The sequence below is a fragment of the Anopheles merus genome, unplaced genomic scaffold (genome assembly GCF_017562075.2).
Source record: "Anopheles merus strain MAF unplaced genomic scaffold, AmerM5.1 LNR4000172, whole genome shotgun sequence".
Classification (NCBI taxonomy): domain Eukaryota; kingdom Metazoa; phylum Arthropoda; class Insecta; order Diptera; family Culicidae; genus Anopheles; species Anopheles merus.
This window is the reverse complement of record NW_024427752.1, coordinates 8,135-30,634: the sequence shown is the minus strand read 5'-3', so window position 1 is coordinate 30,634 and position 22,500 is coordinate 8,135. Positions and strand designations below refer to the sequence as shown.

The window sequence follows — 22,500 nt, the reverse complement described above, 5'->3', positions numbered from 1 at the left end:
ATATAATAGTTTCAGATCAAATCTTATCTTATCCTGACTTTGAACTTCCTTTTATATTAACAACTGACGCCAGCAATTATGCCCTCGGTGCCGTTTTATCACAAGTAATAGATAAAACAGAAAAACCCATAGCTTTCGCAAGCCGTACTCTAAACAAAACAGAGTCAAATTACTCCACAACAGAAAAAGAGGCACTAGCCATCATATGGGCAGTAACCAAGTTTAAGCCGTACCTGTATGGTAACAAATTCACTTTGGTTACCGATCATAAACCCCTTATTTGCATTAAAAACTCAAATAAGAACGCTAAATTGATACGTTGGCGATTAGACTTAGAAAATTACGACTACGACGTAATCTATAAGACAGGAAAGACAAATGTTGTGGCAGACGCACTTAGTAGAAAAGTCGAAGTTAACAACAATCAACTAGAAAATGTTGTTTCTGTTGATCAAGTATCTGTGGAAAACAATAACAGTTCATCTTCTTCCGAAACAGCACATTCAGCAAACACATCCGATGACTATTATATGCATTTTACAGAAAGAGCTATTAATAGTTACAGAAATCAAATCATTTTTAAAGTAACGGACTCCGACTCCGTTATCACGGAACAATTTTTTCCAAACTATAAGCGAACAACTATTTGCTCCACTTTGTTTGATAATAGAAAAGTTACAACATTTTTGAAAGATCATTCGAATGGAAAGCAAAATGCTGTGTTAGCTCCGGAATGCTTACTTAATTTAATTCAAGAAGTTTACAGAGAATGCTTCTGCAACACAAACTGCCATTTCATTATTACGCAAAATATGGTTGAAGACGTTACTTCCGAAACAATGCAAGACATTATCATAAGAAAAGAACATGATAGAGCCCATAGAGGCATAACCGAAGTTGAAAGTCAGATTAAACGATCTTACTTTTTCCCAAACATGATCAAACGAATCAGGCAATTAATTAATTCATGTACAATTTGTACTCAACACAAATACGAACGAAAACCATATAATATAAAAATTTCACCAAGGCCAATAGAAAATGGTCCTTTTTACAGAGTCCATATGGATATTTTCGGCATGGATAGACACTACTACCTTTCTTTAATTTGTGCATTTTCGAAGCACCTTCAACTTATAGAAATTAAACAGAAACATGACAGATATACGGAATGCCCTTTCACAGTATTTCAGAACATTTAGACCACCAAGAAAAATCATTTGCGACCATGAAGCAGCTTTTACTAGCATTCAGTTCCAAGACTTTTTAGCTAATTTCGGAACCGTAATAGAATTCGCTTCCTCATCAGAGTCAAATGGCCAAATAGAAAAAACTCATAGTACTATCATTGAAATTTATAATACCAACAAACACAAATTCATCAATAATTCATCTCCTGAAATAGTGCAAATAGCAAATGCAATGTACAACGATACTGTTCATTCAGTCACCACTTATACCCCTAATGAAATTATTTTTAATCCAGGTTATACGATGAACCCACCAGAAATAGCCGATAACGCCGACAAAATTTTCAAAAACGTAAAAAAGAACCTTCAGCTAGCTGCAAATAGAATGAAAAAAAAATAACGAAAAAAAAAGAAATTGCACCTGATGTAAATGAAGGACATGATGTTTATATAAAGAAAAACACTAGAAAAAAGCTAGATCCACGCTTTTCAAAATCAAAATGTTTGGTAAATAATGAAAAAACCATTCAAATTGGACCAAGAAATGTCAAACGCAATAAAAATAAAATAAAACGCATAAGAACATAATTGTACATGAAACTAATATTTTTTATATTTACAGGATTGACGTCTCAAAAACAAAAAAAAAAAAAAAAGAACAGACGACTGGCTGAGCACAATTTTTTATTTTTTTCATTCTCTTTTTAGCAAAAAAAAACTAAAGAAGAAGAAAACAAAAGGATCGCAGTGGAACGAGTCATTGTCGCTCATTTAAATTTAAAGCATTTAAATTAGGAAAAGAATCGAGAAATCGAGGGAATCACAGGAAATAGCAAATTAAACTATTAATTGAAAAATGAATAATTTGAATTTAAATTTTTTTCTGCTGCACGACAAGACGTCGTCAGAATAGTTATGTTGATGGTCATTCTAATGATAGCTCATATTAAAGCCCAAGAATTAAAAATAACTAGTTTGATTGATCAACCAATTTTAATTCTAGAGAAACATAATTGCAAAATTCAAATCGGTAATATCAATATAATACATGAGGTAAACATAACAGAAATTGAAAATACAATGCACCTATTAACTCAAGTAGCTTTTCGCCCAACCAATAGTCCTCTATCAATAATTGCGAAGCATAAGGTTAGAAACTTATATTCTAATTTTAATCTCATAAGACCAAGGAAGCGTTTGATAAGAAGCGTAGAAGCTATAGGCTCGGTTTGGAAATGGATTGGAGGAAGCCCGGATGCACATGACCTGCAAATCATCAACAGTACAATGAACGATTTGATAGAGAGTAATAATCAGCAATTCCTAGTAAATGAAAATCTTGGAATGAAAATTAAAAACCTCACCAACGAAATGAAGCAGATGATTGAAAATAGAAACGACATTCTTCTTAATGAATTAGACATGCTGACGGCAATTATCAATATAGATACAATTAACAAGATATTAGAAGATATACAAGAAGCGATATCGTTATCCAAAATGTCTATTACAAGCAGCAAACTTCTATCACCACGGGAAATTGCTATTATACAACAGCTATTAGAAGACCAAGGAGTTAAAAGCGATATTCCTGACGAGATCATTTCTTATGTCACACCTAAAATAGCAGTCAACAACAACAAACTGCTCTACATACTTAAAGTGCCAGAGTTTCAGAAAGAGGAGTCAAAAGTAATAGAAATACTAGCACTGAATCACAATAACTCGTTAATCAAAGACTATCCAAGGCAACTCGTGAAACAGAAAAAGAAACTATATACAACAAAAAATCCAGAGAAATACGTACAAAAGTATTCTGATATCATGGATTTTTTTGATAACTGCATCGCTCCATTAGTAATGGGGAAAGAGAGCCATTGTATAGTAGTTCCGGAAAACGAAACAACAGCTAAAATGATAGGTGATAATCAACTTCTTATTGAAAACGCAAAACATCATTTGGTAACATCCGATTGTGGACCGAACGATCGACATTTGAATGGAAACTTCTTATTAACTTTTTCTAACTGCACCATACAATTCAGAAACAAAAGCTTCACATCAGAAGAAATCCATGTCAAGAGTCCAGCTGTATATGGGACAGTATTCAACATCGCAATTCATCGAAAAGTTGTTGAAACTCCTTTAGCCTCCTTGGATGATAGAACATTGACGAATCGCAAACACATCGAACACATCTACTTGCAACAATATAAAAATATTACTTGGAATTGGAGCTTATTAACTGGACTGGGACTGTCCACTACAGTATCTATTGCCATTATCATATTTGTCTATTTTTACTTTAGTCGTTTCATCTCAGCCATATCAAATCAGATAGAAAAGAGGAAATCCCGCTCACAGAAGTCGTCACGAAACCATCGTAGAGAAAATAATCTCGAAGACAGTTTAAACGCATGAGGACACGCTTTTTTTACCCCCTGGAGGAGTTATGTGGCATTGGACACCAGCACGTGGCACGACACAATGCTTTACCATATTGCAGCGCGGCACATTCCATCTCTTCTAGTTCCCACGGGCGCGCATCATCGGACACCAGCCGGGCCGGCAACGCAGACAGCACGGTCGCGCGGCATCGGACACCAGCCGGACGCAGACAGCTCCCACAAACATACACCGCCAACCGAGGTAGAATTAATGTGAGAGTTTAGTTTTAGTTTAGAACTCATCGGAGTAACATTTAATCTTTTTTGAATAAAAAGCCGAATAATAAATGTACACCGCATAATTATATATGTTGAAATACCCATTTGAATCCAAACATACGTTTGAATACAATTATATTGATTCAATTATAAAAAATGACAAAAGAATTCTCTTGCATCACAACTATATACTGAAAAACAACACTCATGTATTTGAATCGTCACAGCCCTGCGAACAAATAGATAATGGTAATTATCTTTGTGACAGCATACACCTAGAACCATCAAGTAAGTGTATTCAAAAACTAGTACATGGATATCATTCCGATTGTACTTATGAAAAAGTATATTCCGATGGAATAATTAAACGTATTCATGATGCCGTTATACTCATTAACAATGCCACAGTCAGAATTTCATCGAGTTGCAACAATGACACACAATTTCTCACAGGCTCATATATAATACATTTTGAAAAATGCAACATCTACATCAACGGAGAAGAATTTCCAAACCTGGAAATAACAATACCAAACAAAGCATTTCAACCAACACTGGGGTTAATAGCAACCGAAACCGACGTCATCGACATACCACCATCAAAATATCTAAACAATCTAACCATTGAGCATAGAGAAATATTGAAAAAATCAAACTAGAGAACAAATCTTTGTCATGGAAAGTTAATTTGTTTGGATCAATAAGTGGTTCAATTGTATTCATTGTGTTTATCGTAATAGTCGTATTGATAAATATTTACAGATATCAAAGCCTGAGGTTTATATTACCATCTGCATCAAGGGAAACAACATAAAGTAAACGAGAGCATCTAGAAACTTCGAGGACAAAGTCATTTAAGAGGAGAGGAGTTAACACGACATCACAGCACCGAAAGCAAAACACCAGCACCGAAACAATGCAACACCATTCATAGCGAAATATGCTATGATCAACAAAGTAATCATCGGAACCAGAACCAGCACCAACATCGTACCAACATCTGGCCAAATCAAATATCTAATAAATAACCGTAGCATAAACATAATAACCATAGCATAAACAATGAAAAGTAGGGAACCGAACATATATAACATGAAATCAGGAAAGGTTAGGCAGTTCTAATCAACATCTTGAACTCAGAATATGTGCGCGACAAATTGGATAAATAAAATTATTTTTTATTACAATTACAACGCATGTGTTCTTAACTTTCTCTAGCCTTTTACAAAGGATTTAAAAATGAAATGGGGTCATTCCGTTTCTTAATGACCGAAAAATCCATTATTTTATAAAAGGTATCAACATTTTTTCCAAAATCCTTAGGATTTCATAACGATACTCATATTTTTGTTAACGTTCTAAATGACCACATAACAACGCAGTTATTAGTTTTTTAATATAATTGTTATCAAATGATATTGTTTTATTCTAATTCATTGACTTTTGACCATATTTACGTATTTTTAATTGTTTTTTTACGATAGTGCCATTATAGGTACACCAAACAGACATGTTCCTATAGTGGTCCTAGTTCTAAAATCAATAAATACAGGTAATTTTAGATTTTTTTCCACGACATTTTTGATATGTCGTACTGTTTTCATTACAATAAGCAATAAAAATGAGTTTTCTGTAAGTAATTTACCAAACAAAAGCTAAAATTCGCTTATTTGGCTGAGTGAAAAATCGACCTCAAATCAAGCAATCTCTTCTGGGTTTGAGTTGACAACAGGTGTTATTCAGTACTTTAGTCAATATTGTCATCAACCAAATTCATACATTTTTTACGATCAAATCACGAAAGATATCATTATTATCACAGTAATCCTTGCTATTCACACGAAAACAGCTTCAAAACTAAGTTATATTGATATTATACACTGTTTTTAAGGCATCTTTGTTTACCACCACTATAGGAACACAATACGACGACTATAGGAACCATACCACCATTATAGGTACAACGAAGCAGTCACAAAAATATGTATTTTTTCGTAAAATTTATGTGTTTCATGGTTAAAATGGTTGTGATTGCGAAGATAAAACATATTCCACCTGTTAGGTGTTAAAATATTCAGAAATTGTCCTTCCTGACACTTTAAATCCATTAAAATACATCTGTACCACCACAAATTGCACCACCATTGGTACATTTACCCTAGTACGAAAAATAACCATACCAAACTTGGCAGAAGATTCAATCATCTTATCACAAGAAATCCAACCAGGAGTATTTTGCGGAAACACAATAGTTTCAAAACGTAATCAGTATATCAAATTCATTAATACCACAGATAAAGACGTTTCTTTTGAAATAAAATCCTATACACCACAAATCGAACCTTTAAGAGATTATGAGCAGCTACACAAAAAACCATACACAACTAGGGAACGAATTCAGAAAATTAATTACAAAATTCATGAAGAAAATATTCCAAAAATAGCAAGAGAAGGAGAATTTTTTATCACAAAATTCTCGGATATATTTTGTTTAGAAGATGAACCGGTCTCTACTAACAATTTTTATACCCAGGAAATCTCTTTGAAAGATAACATTCCTTCTTATATACCAAAATACAAGCAAATACATTCACAAACTGAGGAAATGCAATCGCAGGTAGAAAAGATGTTAAAAAATAATATTATTGAACATTCTGTTTCGTCATATAATTCACCGATACTATTAGTACCGGTCTCTAATAGTCTTTAGCCGGTCTCATGGTACAGTCGTCAACTCGTACGACTTAATAACATGCCCGTGATGGGTTCAAGCCCCAAATAGACCGTGCCGCCATACGTAGGACTGACTATCCTGCTATGGGGGAAATCAATAAGTCACTGAAAGCCAACCCCACAAGTGGGTTGGTAGGCCTTGACCGGCATCGGTTGTTGAGCCAAAGAAGAAGAAGAAGAAAGATTAGTACCGAAGAAATCAGTTGAAGACAAGAAGAAATGGCGTTTAGTAGTGGATTTTCGGCAGTTGAACAAGAAAATTTTACCAGACAAATTCCCTTTACCCCGCATAGACACGATACTTGATCAGTTAGGAAGAGCCAAATATTTCAGCACATTGGATTTGATGTCAGGGTTTCATCAAATCAAGCTTGATAAAAATTCTAGAAAATATACAGCTTTTTCCACACCTACAGGCCACTATTAGTTTACACGAATGCCATTTGGACTCAACATTAGCCCAAACAGCTTTCAAAGAATGATGGCTATCGCTATGGCTGGTTTAACACCAGAGCTAGCATTTGTATGTATAGATGATATTATAGTTACTGGATGCAGTGCACGGCATCATATCAGTAATTCAGGTAAAGTTTTTGATAGACTAAGAAAGTATAACCTTAAACTAAATGCAGAGAAATGTTGTTTCTTTAAAACAGAAGTAACGTACTTATGTCATAAAATAACAGATAAAGGAATTTATCCAGACGACGCGAAGTTTGACACAATTAAAAACTTCCCGATTCCTACTAAAGCTGATGAAGCAAGACGTTTTGTCGCATTTTGTAATTATTATCGTAAATTTGTACAGAATTTTGCTAAGATAGCTAAACCTATTAATAATTTGATTAAGAAAAATGTTAAGTTTGCATGGACTTCAGAATGTCAAGCAGCTTTTGATACATTGAAACAAAGCTTACTCTCACCCACAATTTTACAATATCCAGATTTTAAAAACAATTCATTATTACGACAGATGCATCAGATATGGCATGTGGTGCAGTGTTATCACAAATAACAGATGGAAACGATTTGCCAGTCGCATTTGCGAGTAAAAGTTTTACACCAGGGGAAAAGAATAAGCCAATTATCGAGAAAGAGCTTACAGCTATACATTGGGCAATTAATTATTTTAAACCTTATTTATATGGTCAAAAATTATAGTTAGAACAGATCATAGACCACTAGCATACTTATTTGGTATGAAAAATCCTACTTCTAAACTGACTAGAATTGGACTAGATTTAGAAGAATTTGACTTTGAAATAGAATATTTAGCAGGTAAAGCTAATGTTGCGGCAGACGCACTATCGAGAATAATCCTTTACTCGGATGACCTGAAGGCATCAATACCAAAATCCAAAACGATTTTAATGGTTAATACGAGAGCCATGGTTAAGAAAAATAACGCGCAAACTGATATAAACAAAGATAAACCAATCGCAACAACAGGGACTGATCACCCCGCGATGTGGAAAACAGAAAGACCTTCAGAAGTGAGAAAAGTATTGAAAATAGGTACGCAAAGAAATAAGAACAACGTTGAATTCATTATATACAACCATTCATATGATAAAGCACTAGGAAAATTTCTTTTGAGAAAAGATGTAAATGGAAGTCAAGCATTAGAGTTTGCTTTTCTAGAAATGTGCAAAATCGCGAAGCAATATGGAAGAAATAAGCTAGCATGGTCAGAAGAAGGCCATTTATTCAAAGAATATTCCCAACAAACTATTAAGGAAATCGCCAACAGAGCCATTACCAAGTTTGAAATAATCCTGTTTACTCCAACTAGATGGATAACAACAGAGAAAGATAGGCTGAGAATAATTTCAGATTATCATATGACCCCTTCTGGAGGACATATAGGCCAGTACAGACTGTACCAGAAAATAAGGGAAAAATATAAATGGAAAAATATGAAAGATGATATCAAGAAATACGTACGAAATTGTAAGGCATGCATAGTTAATAAGACGATTAGACATACTAAGGAAGACACAGTTGTAACTACAACACCGACAAAACCTTTTAACATAATATCAATCGACACAGTAGGACCTCTAATAAAAACTAACAAAAACAACAGGTATGCAATAACCCTACAATGTGACTTAACAAAATATATCGTAGTAATACCTATCCATAACAAAGAAGCAAAAACTATAGCAAAAGCATTGGTAGAAAACTTTATTCTTACATTTGGAACATTTATCGAATTAAAATCAGATCAAGGACTAGAATTGTAGGAAAATGAAACCACTACCGATATAACGCGACCCTTCGGCCAGCAGTTTCTGGAGAGATTATTATCCGCAATTACAACTAAATCTCCTACCTCGAGTGGTCGTACGGGTTGGAACCACTTGGTTCGGCGGGTAAGAGTCGGTAAGTATTCTGCCAACCATTTCTTCCAGAACACATCCGCCGCGTGCTGTGCCATCTTCCAAGACGATTTTAGAGCCGCGGGGCTGTCGCAGAACACAGCCGGCGGCTTACTTCCGTCTGGAGTCCAAGTAGCAATAGGTTCGGCGTCATAGGCTCCGTCATCTCGTCATCCAGCGGCACGTAGGTAAGTGGCCTCGAGTTCAGTATCAGCTCGATTTCCGCAAAGGTTGATGCCAAAATTTCGTCCGTTGGTCTTTAGGAAACACGAACTGATTCAGCACCTTCTTCACCGAGCGCACTAAACGTTCCCAGCAGCCGCCAAAGTGGGGAGCCCCGGGGGAGTTGAAGCTCCATTTTGTTTGCGGTCCGCAAAATACCGTCATCATTGCGTCGTGGTCGATCTCCTGCGCTGCTTCGTCCAACTCTCGCGAAGCACCCACGAAATTAGTCCCTCGGTCGCTGATGATTTCGAGCGGGGTTCCACGTCTAGCGATGAAGCGTCGGATGGCTAGGATACACGAGGCGGTGTTAAGGGATGCCGCTATTTCCAGATGGACCGCCCGACTCGTAAGGCAGGTAAATATGACGCCCCATCGTTTTTCTACCCGTCGTCTGACGGCGACTAGAAAGGGCCCGAAGTAGTCTATACCTGTGAACGAGAAAGCATTCTGAGCAGTTTGTAAAGACTGCTGCCTTTGTCGATCCTCTTCTTCCACGGATGCTTTATCAGCTCCCGATTTTTCAGCTGTTGCATCTCACTACGATACGCCTTCTGCTGTATGAATCGTATTAATATACGCTCCGCCTCCGCTAGCTCGTCCTGCGTCAGCGGCCCGTTCACTTTCAGCTCCTTCTTCACTAGATGACGCATGTTTGTTATGAAGCGCGTCACAAACCCCATAGCCCTCAGCGCTCGGTTCCATCTGGAAAACCGTTCCAAATGAATTAGCGGCCTCTCTGCTAGGTGATGGTTCATTCCTTTCCGCAGCTCTTCACTGGTACGTTGTGGTACCCCTTCTTGATTCGGCCAGGCGCTTTCCAGCTCCCAAAGGAACGACGGCCCACGGAACCACCGCCCTTGAGCTGACAGGTCTGGTCGTTTGCTCCATTTTGTGCCCTCGTCTGCTACGTTCAGCTTGGTTGGGACCCATCGCCATTGATCCAGATTGGTTCCTTCTAGCAGCTCTCCTATACGGAATGCTACAAATTGGTTATAGCGCCTGTGGTCGAGTTAAGCCAACTCAGGACGTTCTTAGAGTCGATCCAGAAGATGGTTCGTCCGATCGACAGTCGATGATTTTGCGATATGGTTTTCGCTAGCCTTGTACCGATGACCGCGGCCTGCAGCTCCAGTCTGGGGATGGATAAAAATTTAAGCGGCGCCACGCGCGTTTTCGATCCTACCAGAGCGCATTCGATATGCATATCCCTTCCTTCCTTGAAACGGAAGTAAGCAACTGCAGCCATACCCTTCTCACTCGCATCACAAAAGACGTGCAGCTCAACGTTGGCATCTGTGGAGGATATACATCGATAGCATCGGGGTATAGTCACCTGTTCGACATCGGGAAGCACGTGTAACCAGTCCGTCCATTTCCCTGCCGTCTGGTCGCTTAACTCTTGGTCCCAACCGGTGCCTCCGTGCCAAACTTCCTGCAGCAAAGTCTTTAAATACATTAGAAAATGCCCGAGTAGTCCGAGAGGGTCGTAAACGCTCATAAGTGTCCGTAGTATTTCACGTTTCGTTCCTGGCTTTCTCCCAGATAAAAGCTCTTGATCATGCCTCGTGGATAAGCGGAATGTGAACGTGTCCGATGATGTGTTCCACCACATTCCCAACACCTTTTCGGTGGATAGACCATAGTTCGCACTAATATTTTTTCCCTTTGTATCCTCTTGCAGGTGTTGCATGACGGCCCGAGAGTTCGAAACCCAGTTTCTGATTTCGAAACCACCGCACGCGTGGATGTAACGGACCGCGTCGGCCAGATCTTTAGCTTCCTCTTCCATCTCAACGCTGGCTAGCATATCATCGACGTAGTGTTCAAGTACTATGCACTGGACTGCCCTGGGGTATTCTGTTGCAAATCGTCCTGCGTTCACGTTTTTTACGTATTGTGCACTACTAGGTGAACACGCTGCTCCGAACGTCATCACGGTCACGACGTAAATTGCCGGTCCAGCATCGGGGTCTTCGCCGTCCTACAGGATCATTTGGCTTCGTTGATCCGTTTCCTTGATGGCCACCTGGTGGAACATTTCGCGTATGTCGCCGACAATCGCCACACGGTTCTCTCTGAACTTCATCAGCACTGACACGAGTCCAGCAAGCATGTCGGGTCCAGGAAGAAGTCTGGAATTCAAGCTTACTCCGTTCACCTTGGCCGCTGCGTCGAAAACCATACGGATTTTCCCGGGTTTGTTCGGATTGGTTACCGGAAAGATTGGAAGGTACCAATCTTCTGCCGTACGATCGAGGTGGTGTCTGCAAGCTTCCTGATATAACCTTTAGCTAAGTATTCTTGCATCTTCTCCTGGATAGCTTTGGATAGAACAGGATCTTTACTCATTTTTTGTTTTAGACATACGTACCGTTTTGTGGCCGCAGCCTTGTTACAAGGTAGATCTGGATCGTCACGGCGCCATATGAGTCCCGTTTCGTAGCTTCCGTCTATTAGCTTTGTTTCTCGTTCCAATATGGCCAAAGCGCGCTCGTTGTCTTTAGATTGCAGGCTGCTGGTCGATGTGCTGATGCCGATCGATTCGAGTTTAAAATACTCCTTCACCGCAGCTGTGAGTCGATCATCAGGCGAGCCATCGTAGGAACATACGTGAAGAAGGCTACGTTGTGACTCGGGAGTGAATCTTACTTTGGTGCAAAGGCCATAAACGACCCAACCCAAGCGTGTCTTCGAGGCGACCGGCTCGTCGCATTTACCCTCTACGCTCTTCAGTGGCTGGCTCAATCTGCAATTGTCCACGCCAATTAAAACTCGTGGCATGGCCTCTTCATAAAAGTCCACCGGTAGACCTCTCAGGTGAGCGTAGTTTACAGCCAGACGAGTCATGTGCATCGTTTGTTTTGGAAGCGCTGGCTCTTTAACGGTGTGCACTTCCGACATATCGTGCACGGTAGATGTCTCGTGGGGAGCGGATACGCATACCGACAGCTTTACTGACTCGTTCTCTTCTCTTCTTATGTCTCCAGTCCATTGCAGGCACAGAGGGTGTGGGGTTCCTGATAAACCCAGCTCTGCTAATAACCTATGGTCCATGAAAGTTGATGTAGAGCCGTCGTCGAGGAACGCGTACGTGTCTACGCGCCCAGCAGGTCCGTGGAGAGATATGGGCACGTACTTCAGCAAAGCACCATCGTTTGCTCCTGTATGTGCGAAAACGTTTCCCGTCCCGGTCCCCGAATTGTTACCTAAGGAATCCCGCGAGATTGTGCTAGCTGGAAGTTCATCATTTGCGTGGAGTAGCTCGTAGTGTTGTACGCTACAGCCGTTAACGCCACACGGTGCTGCTCTGCATCTGCCTCCATGATAACCAAGACACTTCCTGCACATTCTTCGTTCATTTACGAAGGCTCTTCTTGCAGCCACAGTGGTGTTGAGGAATTTCGCGCACTGGTCTAAGGATCCGCAGCTCTTACCACATACTGCACAAGCTGTCGTCGGCACTCGTATTTGACTCATCGGGTCCAAAACACCATCACTTTCCTCGTGTAGAACCGTCGCGTTGCAGTAGGTAGGGTGAACCCGGCCTGTACTGTACGGTCGCTGTTGGTCGGGTCTCGCTGGTTGGAACCGCTGGGGGTGACTACGACGGGGCTGAAGCTGCTGCTGGTACCGATGTTGGTTTAGTGCTGTTTCCGGCTGTCGCCGCGCTACGTTTTGCACTTCCGGGGATGGCGTCATATCGATGACATCACATAGATCACTGGCTAACTCACTTATCCAAGTTCCGAATTCAATCATCGTCACCTCCTGCATCGTTTTTCTTGTTCGTGCCCAGTCGATGCATAGGACGGGGGGCAGCTTCCTTACCAGCTCCTTCAGCAAGGTCACGTCATACATATAGGCCAATAACCCGGACGCATTTACCGCTCCAACCAAACGCTTCACCGCGAAACCGAACTGCACTACAGTGGAGAGGTCCTCGACCTTGGGAGCCGCCATTCCTCTGATCTTGCGGATCATGGATTCCACGATCAAATCAGGCCTACCGTAAAGTGAACGTAGCGTCTCAATCGCCTCATTCAACCCGTCTGGGAAGGACAACAGATGCCCTACTGCGTCGAGTGCAGGACCTTTTAGTGCGTGTAGCAGACGAGTAACATTTTCATCGTCCGTGTAACCACAAGAGGCTGTTGTGCGGTCAAAGGCCGTTATAAAGACTAGCCAGTCATCCACAACTCCGGAGAATATTGGTAAGTCCTTCGGTACCGGCTGGCGGGCCGCTATCTGGCTTTGGCTCAGAGTAGTGCTGTGTATTAGTGGCCGAGTGTTGTACTGTGTACCGTGCATTGTGTGGCCGTAGCCCTCGTGTGAAACGTGTGTGTTGCGCTGTTCCCCGTGTGTCGTACGAACGTAACCCGTGTGTGGAGTGTGTGCATGGCGCGCCGTATGCTCGTAGTGCAGTGCGTTTTCTGGATGGGTCGCATATCCTTCCTGTTTCCGGAGTCTAGACTGCACCGCGTAGTCCGGTTGTGCCGCGTAATCCAATTGTGTCACTCGTCCGCAGTCGTATTTCGATTGTGTCGCGTATCCTTGTTGCTGTACGGGTGCTTCATACGTCGCATGGCCATCTTTTATTATTATTATTTATTTAATCTTCAACGGGCCGTATGGCCTAATTAAGATGTAACAGTTCAATTGAGAAAAAAAAAAATACATAGCAAAAATAAGATTTACATCGCAATTCACTGCGGCCACGGCAAAAGCCGGAGACGTTCCTTGAAGCACTGAGTTGAGATATCGAAGTCGAAGCAATCCGAGACAGTGTTGAAGACAGCCGACATGCGGAACATAGGGTCAGACCGACCAGCACTGGAACGGGGTTGAGCGAGCCGTAGAGTTTCTCTAGACCTAAGTGTTCGGGATGGTGCATAGATATCGACTCGATGCAACAAAGGCGATGAGTCGATAGAGCCATTTAGCAATCCAGCGATGAAAGAGCACTGTGCATTGCGTCTTCTAACCGAAAGAGGTTCAAGGCCTAGAAGACGGCACCGCGCGTGCCTTGTGTTGCGGAGTGCTTTAGTGTGCGTGTGTTGCACTCGTAGTTGCCGTCATGGCCCTTCGAGAATTGTCCCACCACAGGGCTACATTTTTGGCGGGCAGTCAGCTGCATGGAATTTTCCATACCGCGGATCCACTCTTCACACTCGGCCTCCCGCCGGACGGCGTGTACACTGTTTCCCAGAGGCTGTTCGACGGGCCTTTCGCCACCTAGATCGTCTTCAATGTCGAGCAATCGCATCTCGTGTTCGAGAATAAGGCGCCTCCTACGCCGTTCTTCACATGACGTCGTGGCGCGCCCGACGCGTTCGATATCACCTTCTGATGCGGCGCGCACGACGCGTCGTCTGTCCCCTACTATCGCAGCGTCTTCGACGCGTTCCATATCCCCTTCCGACGCTGACCACGTCTCTTCATTATCTCGTATCGTGCTCTCCGTGCCATACCCTTTCAACTCACCCGCCTTACTCCGCACCAGTGTATGAGGGGTCTTACTTCCTGCTTCGAGAATGCGCCTCTGGGTGTTCTCTTCCGACGGGATGAGATCGTGTCGATGCATTTTTGCCGCCTTACTTTCAACGCACTCATAGGAGGTAGTGGCTCCTGCGTTGGTTACTTCCGACGGGAATGCAGTCGCGCGCAATGGTCTCGGGGTGGACGCTCCGCTGAGGCCGCTGGGAACGTTCTCGCGCTCCATCTGCTGATACGCCCCTGGGGTAGCTGGTTCCCCGCTCGGCATACGACGCGCTGACTGCTGCTCCATTGCACTCTTCACTTAACCGGGCACGGACACTTTTTAATCGAACGCGCGATTTACTTGTTTTCGATCCGCGAAACGAAATACGATACGTTTAATCGTTAAACAACTTAAGTCAGACCAAATGTTTTGGAATGTAGGAAAATGAAACCAACGCGGAATAATTTCTTGCCGAAACGATTTATTTTAGTTTGCCAAAAAATTTGTCTAGATTCCGCGAGTGGTTTGAAAAGGGCGCAAATCTTATTCTGCGCTCTTTTTATAGCTTTTCCCTCGTCACTTCGCGTCCTAATCGGATTGCGCTTCGTGTCCGTTAACCCTCCTGGTTTAATACAGGTCGTTCAGTTCGCTATGTGACAACAAGAATATAACAATGAAATATTACACAAAATCTCAGAAATCTTAAAAATCAAACAGACCTTTAGCACAGCTTACCACCCACAGACAATAGGATCATTAGAAAGAAATCATAGATGTCTAAACGAATACCTAAGAAGTTATACAAACGAGCATCATGATGACTGGGACGATTGGACAAAATTTTACGAATTTGTTTACAATACAACAGAACATACAGACACAAACTACACACTATACGAAATGGTATTTGGTAGAAAAGCGAATTTACCACAAGATATATTCAAAACAAAAATTGAACCAGTTTATAATATTGATCAATATTAATTTGAAATGAAATATAAACTCCAAAAATCAAACGAAATAGCTAGAGAACATTTGGTAAAAGCAAAGAATAAAAGACAGCAAATCATAGATAAAGATACAGTACCACTTATTATAAAGCTAGGAGATCTGGTTTATTTGGAAAATGAAAACAGAAAAAAATTAGATCCAGTCTACATTGGACCTTTCACAGTAGTAAGTGACCAAGAGCCTAATTGCGTAATACAAAACAATACAACAAAGAAAACCTCTACAGTACACAAAAAACAGACTAATTAAGTACACAGGAGAATAACTGCAATCATTGTAATTCATTGCGTTATTCTATTAATGGGGGGAGGTGTAGCATATCTGCTATACAGAACTTATTATAATACACACTATCAGCTATAGACACATTGTAACACACTTTGGAAAGCCAAATCACACCACTGCAACACATTCATTATAACACATCAGCAAATCAATCTACACCTTAGCAACAAACCCAGACCGTACCGTTCATAGAAAAAACAATTGAAAGACTTTTATCGAAAACAACCGAAACGCGCAACCAAAGCAATTCAAGCGTTACTGTAGCAAAATAGACAAACTGAGAACGCATAGCAACTTCCCGCTTGGCAAAGAGTAACTCATTTTGATGCCTCTCGCTACCCCTGGCCTTAGTTTTAAAGGAATCATGCAACAGACTCGCACTCCACTACCCCATCCCATGGAAAAAACGCTCCCACCATCGAGGTGTTGACCAAAATTTCGCTGTGTGCATGAGACACACACTCGCACTCCTCCCGCCCTCCACAGCCGATCGCTCCCACCGTTGCGAAGATGGGAGAATTTTTGCTCTGAGCGTGAGACCCTGAAGCGCAAGAGATGACACTATGTGTAAAGACGATCATAATTCGATATGGTCAAAATGCGTCGATTGTCGTTTCATTTATCTGGTAATGATGTTTTCACTTCATCATAATTTAAACGTTCACAACTAGGCTGATAACAATATTTTAAAAGTAAATCAGAATAAAATCAATTCATTTGAAGTAAAATAAATTGCATTATGCTCTATTTTGACCATATGATCAACACTTGTACATAGTGCCATTTACTTTGTGTTCTTCACTCTCGCGCTGTGTTGTGATCGTTTGAAACTCATTGCCAGAACGAATGCAAATTCATTTGGGAAGGATCGGTGTCGGAAGATGCAGTGAAAATTATGAAATGTTAATAGAAAAGTGATTAAGTAAATCGTGAAAGATGTCAACGCAGGCGTAAATGCAGTTTGTTTTGTTACATGATCTACGGGTAAGTGCATGCATAAGAAGAAGAATCTTCCTAATGATGTTTGTGTTCTATCAATCGTATTGCTTTTAATGTTTGTTTAATCTTCTATTATTTTCCATCACACCTAGCTATTTCATTACCAAAGCTCCTGATAACAGATCAAAGCAGATGGATCGGGCATACAGAGTCGCCGTTTAACTTAAAATATCTTCGTGATCGGTAAGTTTTAAATAGTAGTAGTTTTGTTCACCATTCTAATGCTCGATTTATCTTTCATTTCTCAGGCAAACACATCAAACAGCATGTTTTTTTTCAACAGCACGCACCATCGGTGGAGCAAGCAGCTAACGTTTTGTTCGCCCAGCACGCACCATCAAGTATTGAAATGTTTTCAAATAGCTTTGTGAATAAAAAACTGCACACTTACTGTCGAAATTTCCTGGAATTTTTTGGTCGGGCTACGCTCGCGGGAATGGTGTGTCCGTTGAGGAGAAGGAAAGAACGGGCAACTGGCTGGGAGTAAGGATTAACCAAAAACGCGGCATTGAGAATGAGGGGAGGTTTGCTCAGTGCTCACGTTGGGACACTCACGATGCTTGAAATAAAATGTTAACAAGCATCGATTTCAAGCATGCATGTCGCGCGACATTTTGCCAAGCGGGTTAACGCTAAAAGCGCTGCGTAGGCAAAGATCGACCAACGCACTCGTTCCTTGGCTAGAACAGTTGAAACTTTCCAGAACCTTTGTAAAAACACTGAAAGCGCACCATAGGCACAAATTGACAGACACCTCAATCCAATAAAATGTATGAATTGCACCTCATATCAATAACCTTTAATTAGGACAAAAACACATTCCAAAACCAAATGTACGAAACATATTGAGTATAAATAAAACCAATTCCGACCGTGGCAAGTCAGATTCGTTCGGACTGCCAAGATAGGACGTTACGCTTCCTAATACTTCGCCTTCCAACTTATTTCAAGAGTTTAGTTATGTCCCCCTACCCAAGGTGAGGCTTCTAAACTCCAACGTTTCCAATAAGGGAAACCTCCTAAAGGTTTCTATGATCGCCTGGACGATCAAGTGTTGAAAAGTCCGCTTCGAACAAAGTGCTATTCCACCTTGGCTCATGTCAGTAAAAACTGACCTACCGCGACGTTTATCGATGTACAGTATGTACCGCATGTACGCTCATCACATTACATAGCGACCGTAACTATCATCCGAACACATTACAGAACTAAAACATTGACGGCTTCTACGCGCTCTTGAACGGTGAGCACTTCTGCAGAGATTGCATCCTCATTCACCTCATTCGTCGAAATAGTCGCAGAATTGTTACTCCTTTTTTGCTGAACAAGTTGCCGAAGGTACGTGGCAACTCGTAAGCAATCAGCAACAACATTTACAAGGCGAGTATACGATGACCAACGCAAGAAAAACCATTTGTAACTCGGCGCCGTATGAATTGATGTCTGCAACACCTTCAGCGCTCTCTTTCTTCATCATCTCCTTCAGAAGGATCGGATACGGGCCAAAACTTCTCTGAGAGCGCGAGCCACAAAGGCTCATGTTTTCACGATCGACTCTCGTTAAAATCAACAACTGACATGCCACGAGATACTAAATCAGCTGTGTGATATAGAAATGATGACCACACCGTTTGGTTGTCTTCTGTCTAATACCCGTTTATTTCACCTTCATGCGGTTTGTCGCTTTAACAGATTGACGTTGTCGGAGCTGTCTGAACCTTCACGTCACTGATTAAATTGCAGGGCTGCCAAACACCACAAGCTGGGTTCTCAATTCCAGCAACGTGTTTCCATTTGCATCCGGCGGTAAAATGCTGTATCTCGGAAACTCTATTGGCAACAAATATCTTCCATGTATTCGGCGGCAGCTTTAACCAATTTAAACAAATTGACGAATCGGTCCAAAACCACGATCCATCTATCCTCATGTCGATAGCACGCTTAATGCGGTTATGGAAGTGCGCAGCAAGGACGCAGGCACACAGCTCAAGTCGAGCGATGGATAACCGCTTCAGTGGTGCTACTTTGCTTTTCGATGCCTTTTTGCTTTTCGACTGCTTCCATTTAGCAATAATACTATCAGGCAAAGGATCGTCCCAATCGCACGAAGACACCCACATCTCCTGCATGATGATTTTGGCGCGAATGATTATTGGAGCCATCATTCCTAAAGGGTCATACACTTTAGCTATAGTGGAAAGTACTGACCTTTTTGTTGCGACTGCACTGTCTGGTTGTATCATGCAATCAAATTGCAACACATCTTCTTGAGGCTGCCAGCTGATGCCAAGGGTTTTCACCGTCTCATGCTTAGCGAAACACAACGATGATTTTGTACCGATTTGAGAATCATCCAAACCCTCAAGCACCTCTAGACGATTGGACGTCCATTTTCGCAGCTTAAAACTTCCTTTGCTCAGTAGAACGCTCATTTCTTTCCGCAACTGGATGGCAGCTTCGATGGATTGCGCTCCACCGATAAAATCGTCGACATAAAAATTCTTCTTCAGCGCGGATCCAGCAAGAGCGTAGCCAGCACCTTCATCCTCTGCCAATTGCAATAACGTTCGTGTCGCAAGAAACGAAGAAGGAGCCAGTCCATACGTTACGGTATTCAGCTCATATTCTTGCAAAGGGTGTTGTGGTGAGAATCTATACAAAATGCGTACAAGAGCCCGATCATCAGGGTGCAGTAACACTTGCCTATACATCTTGGCAATGTCTCCAACTAATGCAACACGGTATGTGCGAAAACGCAACAATTGATCCAGCAAATCATCTTGCACCACTGGACCAACGCAAAGAGATTCATTAAGAGAGAAGCCACTTGTGGTTTTCGCCGAGCCATCAAATACTACTCGTATTTTGGACGTGGTACTTGTTTCTTTGAATACTGGGTGGTGTGGTAAATAATAACATTCTGTAGGTTCCGGCGTTCCTTTACGTAACACAGTCATGTGCCCAAGATCCAGATACTCTCTCATGAACGCGCAATACTCCTCCTTCACCTTTGAATCGCGTTCAAACTTTTCAAAGGTGAAATCGGCGCTGTGCACCTGACTTAGATTCGCCAAGCCTCAGTCCAAAGTCAGGATGACGTGGGATGCGTACAACATATCGACCTTCTTCATTTCTCTCCGTCGTCTTCTGGTACAGCTCTTCACACCTCTTTTCTTCGGGAAAGTATTCATCTTTATTTTGCAGCGATTCGATCTTCCAAAACCGCTCCATACTTTCTTCCAGCGACAACATACACACGGCTGCAGATACTTGTGACACAGGAGAATGGGGAGGAAATTGCACAGTTGCTGAGCCGGCTACGATCCAACCAAATACACTCTCAATCAGCCACGGAAGCTGATCAGATAACTGCAAACGCGCAGAGGAGGGGAACAAAGAGTAATAGTGTTTAGCCCCTATGATCAGCTCAACTGGCTGCGCTTTATTGAATTGAGGATCTGCTAACACGATTCCTTTTGGTATTTTCCAATCAGCGATAGATACGTCTTGAGCAGGAAGGTTAGCAGTTAACTTGTCCATCAACAAAAACTTCATTGTGCAACTAAATGGTTGCTTCTTCGACACCACTTCAGTTACGACCGCTTCTCGAGCATGAGATGCACAACTGCCAGCACCGTTGATTTTTACATTCGCTCTCTCTCGTGGTAGTTGAAGTAAACATGCTAGCCTTTTGGTCATTAAGTTCGGCTGCGACGCGCTATCCAGCAGAGCGCGAACCGGATGTTCCAGGCCAAATGCGTCAACAATAACTAATCACACAGTGAGAAGAAAAACATGTTCATTTATCTCGATGTCTCCAGCGGCATTTTGGCTGTGCACGACAGTTTCATTTATGGCTTTGTGAGGACCGGGAGAGGCTGACACCGCCATACTAGATTCCGTTCGGCTTTCGGGTGCGCCAGTCGAACCGCGATGAAACAAAGAATGATGCCTCTCTCCACAATGTCTACAATTATGTACCGCAGGGCAGCTACGTACTACATGTCCTACCTTTAAACAATTGTTACATAAGCCGGTCTCGTAGTACAGTCGTCAACTCGTACGACCTAACAACATGCCCGTCATGGGTTCAATCCCCAAATAGACCGTGCCGTTATACGTAGGACCAGTGTTGTTAACTGTTGACGTTTTTCATGACAGTCACCGTAAACAGCCAGTCAAAATATTTTTTGGCTGATGACATTCAATGCTTCCACGACACGACTGTCATTAAACGTAATTCATTCGTGTCGCTACCGTCAGGGCTGATGCAGTGACATGAAATGTAAACAATGTAGTATGAATGTCATTTGACATTTTTGAACAACACAAATCGATACGATCGGAGGATTATGAAGTGTATCGTCGCTGAATATGGGGATTCTAGTGAAATAGCAAAAACTAGTGAAATGAAAGCCTTTGCACCGCACGCTCTGTTGTAGTGTTGGCCGTTCCGGTCCGAACCTAGTAAAAAAGTTCCGTTCTTTATGTAGGCCGTTCCGTTCCGATCCTTTATACAAAATCGTTCCGTTCCGTTCATTCCGTTCTTTCCGTTCTTTCCGTTCATTCCGTTCCGTTCCGTTCATTCCGTTCATTTCGTTCTTTCCGTTCATTTCGTTCTTTCCGTTCATTCCGTTCATTCCGTTCTTTCCGTTCATTCCGTTCCGTTCAATTCGTTCTTTCCGTTCATTCCGTTCCGGTCTTTGCCGCTTCAATATTGTCATCAAGGTGCTATCGTTCGTGCGTTCCGTTCTTTAAAAAAACCGGCTTTGTCCGGCTGTTGCTTGCTGGATGCAAGATAACTGTTCACTCTTTCTCGCACACAGTATGTGTTGCCTGTGCACTCTCCCATTCTCACAGGAATATTCATCACACTTCGTCGCGTATCGTTTATAAAATCCGTGATAAGCGAGACCAAAAATGTTATTTGGTGTTATGGTGCAATTTGTAACATCTATTATACTTTTTGTTATAATTTAGCTTATCCTAACCAGACAAATAATTATTATAAAATTTAAATCTGTACTCATATGGCAGAACGGGTTGGAAGAGATGTATTATAATATGCGATTATGAACAACGAAAAATAAAATGTAATTATTTTTTATGCCACGATATCCGCTTGATCTTGGCACTCGGCATGATTCCAATATTTAGTCATTCGATTCGAAGCATTCTGTTCCATTCGACAACCGTTTGAGTGCCGTGATGTTGTAAACGATTTATGTGAAAAAAAAACTATTTGTTCTAAGTAGTAAGTGAAATTCAAATAATTAGTCAATCTTGTGATACAATCGTTAACTCCTACCACTCAATAACATCGGCATGGGTAAAAGCCTCGAATGGATCGTGCCCCCATACGCTGGGATGATTATCCTGCTATGGGCATTTAAGTTACTGATAGCCAAGCCTATTAGTGGTACAGGAAGGCTTTGACCGAAAATGGTCGTCGCATCTAAAACGTTTAAAAATGCTAGATAATAAATGCTTTATATTGGCACAGCAGGTACAGCTTACTGGACATCAGGTTG

At 41.6% G+C, this 22,500-nt stretch overlaps 1 long non-coding RNA gene across 1 annotated transcript; it reads left to right on the top strand.

The window, feature by feature from the left end:
- The first annotated feature begins 17,111 nt into the window (after positions 1–17,111).
- LOC121601766 lies at positions 17,112–17,365 on the top strand. Its single transcript, XR_006006184.1, has 2 exons — positions 17,112–17,152; positions 17,218–17,365. It is a non-coding gene; the product is annotated as an uncharacterized LOC121601766 (long non-coding RNA).
- The last annotated feature ends 5,135 nt before the right edge of the window (positions 17,366–22,500 follow it).